Source organism: Salmo trutta, chromosome 15 (assembly GCF_901001165.1).
Source record: "Salmo trutta chromosome 15, fSalTru1.1, whole genome shotgun sequence".
NCBI lineage: Eukaryota > Metazoa > Chordata > Actinopteri > Salmoniformes > Salmonidae > Salmo > Salmo trutta.
In genome coordinates, this window is record NC_042971.1 from 19,243,087 (window position 1) to 19,249,325 (window position 6,239).

Here is a 6,239-nt window from a genome sequence, read left to right on the forward strand (position 1 = left end):
GAATTTCCGGACAAGGGTGGTCCATTTAAAAATCATTCCTTCCTCCCTCGCCCTGCAAGTGTCAACTCGTCAGACGTCATGAAACGTCATCAGAAGTCCCCACTTAATTTCAGGGCTGAGGGGATAGGGTGTGTCTTTTAAGAGTTTGGATCAGTAGCGCTGTGAAAACTGCATCGGAGCATCAGAGCTCCGGTATTGATCGTTCCATCACTACTCAAGCCTAGAGAGGGAAAAAGTTGATATAGCAAGCATCTTTCAAAATTAAGGCAACTTTATGCTAAAATATCACTGATATTATATCAGACTGATTTGTTGTAAATAATCAATCTTTATGTGTTTGTTAGCTACCCAGATAGCACACATACTGTATATCGCGCCGACGTCGGCTTGATATATACATGATACATTGGGTTGATGTAGTATGGAGAATTTGCACATTGGCAAGACGTGCATTAGATCGCATTCGCCCTTCAGTCGCTGTTTGGATGATTATTTTCAAAGCTGTATGCTGTCTAGCCGCTCTGCAGACGACATAAAAAATAGCTTTGAGGTCGGATCCAACAGTAAATAATGTTTAACTATATGATAGGAATTACCCATACCCAGTGGCAACCCGTCATTCAAGGCAGGTGTTCTGAGCCCCACCTGTTTAGTTAACTGTTGCCTGCTTTGCATGTTATTTGGCCATTTTAATACGTCTCACATATCAGGTTACAAACATTGTAAAAAAAATTAAATAATAATCTTTGAGTTAATAAAGTCGCATTCAAAAATTGTCTATTTTTTTGCTTTCTTGAGTAAGGCTGCTCCAACATTCAGGTGTTTCAGTCTAGCTCAGTGCGTTCTGTGGTGGTGGGGCAGCCAGCAGAAAATACAGAGTGTTGGGGTTGGTAATGTTCTCTAGTTGCGCAGGGATTGGCTCAGTGTTCTGTCACTCATGGGGACACGATGTAATCGCGAAATCAACAGGGAGAGTGCGAAAATTCAAGCCCCTTGGGTGCTGACATAGATTTGCATTAGAAGTGCCTGTCTAAGAAGGCTCAAGGCCATTGGTCAAATCAAAGTTTATTTGTCACGTGCACTGAATACAAGAGGTGTAGACTTTACAGTGAAATGCTTACTTACAGGCTCTAACCAACAATGCAAAAAAGGTATTAGGTGAACAATTAGGTAAGTAAAGAAATAAAAACAACTGTAAAAAGACAGTGAAAAAGAACAGTAGCAAGGCTATATACAGTAGCGAGTCTATAACAGTAGCGAGGCTACATACAGGCACCGGTTAGTCGGGCTGATTGAGGTAGATATGGTTAAAGTGACTATACATATATGATAAACAGAGAGTAGCAGTAGCGTAAAAGAGGGGGTGGCGGGACACAATGCAGATAGCCCGGTTAGCCAATGTGTGGGGGCACTGGTTGGTCGGGCCAATTGAGGTAGTATGTACATGAGTGTATAGTTAAAGTGACTATGCATATATGATAAACAGAGAGTAGCAGCAGCGTAAAAAAGGGATTGGAGGGGGCACACAATGCAAATAATCTGGGTAGCCATTTGATTACTTGTTCAGGAGTCTTATGGCTTGGGGGTAAAAACTGTTGAGAACCCTTTTTGTCCTAGACTTGGCACTCCGGTACCGCTCGCCATGCGGTAGTAGAGAGAACTGTCTATGACTGGGGTGGCTGGGGTCTTTGACAATTTTTAGGGCCTTCCTCTGACACCGCCTGGTGTAGAGGTACTGGATGGCAGGCAGTTTAGCCCCAGTGATGTATTGAGCCGTACTCACTACCCTCTGTAGTGCCTTGTGGTCGGAGGCCAAGCAATTACCGTACCAGGCAGGGATGCAACCAGTCAATATGCTCTTGATGTTGCAGCTGTAGAACCTTTTGATGATCTGAGGACCCATGCCAAATCCTTTTGGTTTCCTGAGGGGGAATAGGCTTTGTCGTGCCCTCTTCACGACTGTCTTGGTGTGTTTGGATCATTCTAGTTTGTTGGTGATGCGGACACCAAGGAACTTGAAGCTCTCAACCTGCTCCACTACAGCCTCGTCGATGAGAATGGGGGCGTGCACGGTCCTCCTTTTCCTGTAGTCCACAATCATCTCCTTAGTCTTGGTTACGTTGAGGGATAGGCTGTTATTCTGGCACCAGCCGGCCAGGTCTCTGACCTCCTCCCTATAGGCTTTCTCGTCGTTGTCGGTGATCAGGCCTACCATTGTTGTGTCATCTGCAAACTTAATGATAGTGTTGGAGTCGTGCCTGAACATGCAGTCGTGGGTGAACAGGGAGTACAGGAGGGGACTGTGAGCACGCACCCCTGGGGGGCTCCAGTGTTGAGGATCAGCGTGGCAGATGTGTTGCTACCTACCCTCACCACCTGGGGGCGGCCCGTCAGGAACTCCAAGATCCGGTTGCAGAGGGAAGTGTTTAGTCCCAGGACCCTTAGCTTAGTGATGAGCTTTGAGGGTACTATGGTGTTGAACGCTGAGCTGTAGTCAATGAATAGCATTCTCACATAAGTATTCCTTTTGTCCAGGTGGGAATGGGCAGTGTGAAGTGCAATAGAGATTGCATCATCTGTGGATCTGTTTGGGTGGTATGCAAATTGGAGTGGGTCTAGGGTTTCTGGGATAATGGTGTTGATGTGAGCCATTACCAGCCTTTCAAAGCACTTCATGGCTATGGACGTGAGTGATACAGTCTGTAGTCATTTAGGCAGATTGCCTTCGTGTTCTTGGGCACAGACCACTATGGTGGTCTGCTTGAAACATGTTGGTATTACAGACTCAATCAGGGACATGTTGAAAATGTCAGTGAAGACACCTGCCAGTTGGTCAGCACATGCCCGGAGCACACATCCTGGTAATCCATCTGGCCCCTCAGCCTTGTGAATGTTGACCTGTTTAAAGGTCTTACTCACGTCGGCTACGGAGAGCGGGATCACACAGTCGTCCGGTACAGGTGATGCTGTCATGCATGCCTCAGTGTTGCTTGCCTTGAAGCAAGCATAGAAGTGATTTCGCTTGTCTGGTAGGCTCATGTCACTGGGCAGCCCGCGGCTGTGCTTCCCTTTGTAGCCTGTAATAGTTTGCAAGCCCTGCCACATAATACGAGCGTCGGAGCCGGTGTTGTATGATTCAATCTTAGCCCTGTATTGACCCTTTGCCTGTTTGATGGTTCGTCGGAGGGCATAGCAGGATTTCTTATAAGCTTCCTGTTTAGAGTCCCACACCTTGAAAGCGGCAGCTCTACCCTTTAGATCAGTGCGAATGTTGCCTGTAATCCATGGCTTCTGGTTGGGGTATGTATGTACAGTCACTTTGAGGACGACGTCCTCGATGCACTTATTGATAAAGCCAGTGACTGATGTGGTGTACTCCTCAATGCCATCGGAAGAATCCCGGAACATGTTCCAGTCTGTGATAGCAAAACGGTAGTTTAGCATCTGCTTCATCTGACCACTTTTTTATAGACCGAGTCACTGGTGCTTCCTGCTTTAATTTTTGCTTGTAAGCAGGAATCAGGAGAATAGAATTGTGGTCGGATTTACCAAATGGAGGGCGAGAAAGAGCTTTGTACGCGGCTCTGGTCACAGATAAAATGACATCAAATCACGTTATATCTACCGTAGCTTTGATTGGACTGATCATGTCAACATCATACTTTCAAAATCATAGCTTGCAAGCTAGACAAGCAGTCAGCATCATGAATCGAGTCAACAATCTGCTGCAAATCCTTTTCAATCCTTGTCAAATGAAGAGAAATTATAGGTAAAACGTATCTTTGCTCATCGGCCATTGGACATAAACATTACTCAACAATTTGTAAATCGCAAATTCAACAGTGAGTGGTTTGGAAGGAATCAGTGGCTACCTGCAAGTGTTGCAAAGCAATCACTTGCCTGCTATTCAGTGGAGAGGGTGTGTGGTCCAAGTCTGGGTTTAAGGGTCTTATTTCCAAGCTTAAAAGGATAAACTTTCACATGCAACACCATGGGTGAGAAAAGGTTGAATACGTTGGCCTTGCTGTCAATCCAACATGACTTCTGCCACGTTAAAAACTCAGATCTGGTAAATCTCAGACTTGAGTTCAAGACAACTGGGAACTCAAATAAAAATGAGCTCCGACTGGGAAAATACGTTTTGAACGGTCATCCAACTCGGAATTCCAAGTCAGGAACTCGGCCTCTTTCTAGAGCTCCGACCTGAAGATCACTGACATCATGATTCACCATTCCCCCCCCAGAGTTCGCAGTTGTCTTGAAAGCACCATAAATCCAGAGAATGTCAGACTTCGATGATAAAGTTTGATGACAACATTTGCTCACAAGAAGGACCCCGCCGCAACCTTCCTGTTCAAGTGAGCACAGCACAGCAAGGTGAGTCCAAAAATGTATTGTATGCTGCTGCATAAATTACAGTTGAAGTCAGAAGTTTACATACATTTAGGTTGGAGTCATTAAAACTCGTTTTTCAACCACTCCACAAATTTCTTGTTAACAAACTATAATTTTGGAAGGCGGTTAGGACATCTACTTTGTGCATGACACAAGTAATTTCTCCAACAATTGTTTACAGCCAGATTATTTGAGTCAATCATTTGAGTCAATTGGAGGTGTACCTCTGGATGTATTTCAATGCCTACCTTCAAACTCAGTGCCTCTTTGCTTGACATCATGGGAAAATCAAAATAAATCAGCTAAGACCTCAGAAAAAAAATTGTAGACCTCCACAAGTCTGGTTCATACTTGGAAGGAATTTCCAAATGCCTGAAGGTACCACGTTCATCTGTACAAACAATAGTACGAAAGTATAAAGACCATGGGACCACGAAACCGTCATACCGCTCAGGAAGGAGACGCGTTCTGTCTCCTAGAGATGAACATACTTTGGTGCGAAAAGTACAAATCAATCCCAGAACAACAGCAAAGGACCTTGTGAAGTTGCTGGAGGAAACAGGTACAAAAGTATCTATATCCATAGTAAAACGAGTCCTATATCGACATAACCTGAAAGGACGCTCAGCAAGGAAGAAGCCACCGCTCCAAAACCGCCATAAAAAAGCCAGACTACGGTTTGCAACTGCACATGGGGACAAAGATCATAATTTTTGGAGAAATGTCCTCTGGTCTGATGAAACAAAAATATAACTTTTTGGCCATAATGACCATGGTTATGTTTGGAGGAAAAAGGGGGAGTCTTGCAAGCTGAAGAACACCTTCCCAACCGTGAAGCACGGGGGTGGCAGCATCCATGTTGTGGGGATGCTTTGCTGCAGGAGGGAGGTACACTTCACAAAATAGATGGCATCATGAGGTAGGAAAATTATGTGGATATATTGAAGCAACATCTCAAGGCATCAGTCAGGAAGTTAAAGCTTGGTCGCAAATGGTTCTTCCAAATGGACAATGACCCCAAGCATACTTCCAACGCCAAAGGACAACAAAATCAAGATATTGGAGTGGCCATCACAAAGTCCTGACCTCAATCCTATAGAAAATTTGTGGACAGAACTGAAAAAGCGTGTGCGAGCAAGGAGGCCTACAAACCTGATTCAGTTACACCAGCTCTGTCAGGAGGAATGGGCCAAAATTCACCCAACTTATTGTGGGACGCTTGTGGAAGGATCCTGAAACGTTTAACCAAAGTTAAACAATTTAAAGGCAATGCTACCAAATACTAATTGAGTATATGTAAACTTCTGACCAACTGGGAATGTGATGAAAGAAATATAAGCTGAAATAAATCATTCTCTCTACTATTATTCTGACATTTCACATTCTTAAAATAAAGTGGTGATCCCAACTGACCTATGACAGGGAATATTTACTAGTATTAAATGTCAGGAATTGTGAAAAACTTTGAATGTTTGAATGTATTTGGCTAAGGTGTATGTAAACTTCCGACTTCAACTGTAGTAGAAGGGTGAACATGATGTGGCTCGGGTGGCTGTGGTCCTTGATAATTTTCTTGGCCTGATGCATTGGGCCCTCTGGAGAGCCCAGCGGTTGCGGATGGTGCATCTGTAGAAGTTTGTGAGGGTCTTGGGGGCAAATACACATTTCTTCAGCCTCCTGAGGTTGAAGAAGTACTGTTGCGCCTTCTTCACCACACTGTCTGTGTGGATGGACCATTTCAGATTGTCAGTGATGTACACGCCAAGGAACTTGAAGCTCTCCACTGTGGCCCTATTGATGTGGATGGGGGCATGCTCTCTCTGCTGTCTCCTGAAATCTAGGAT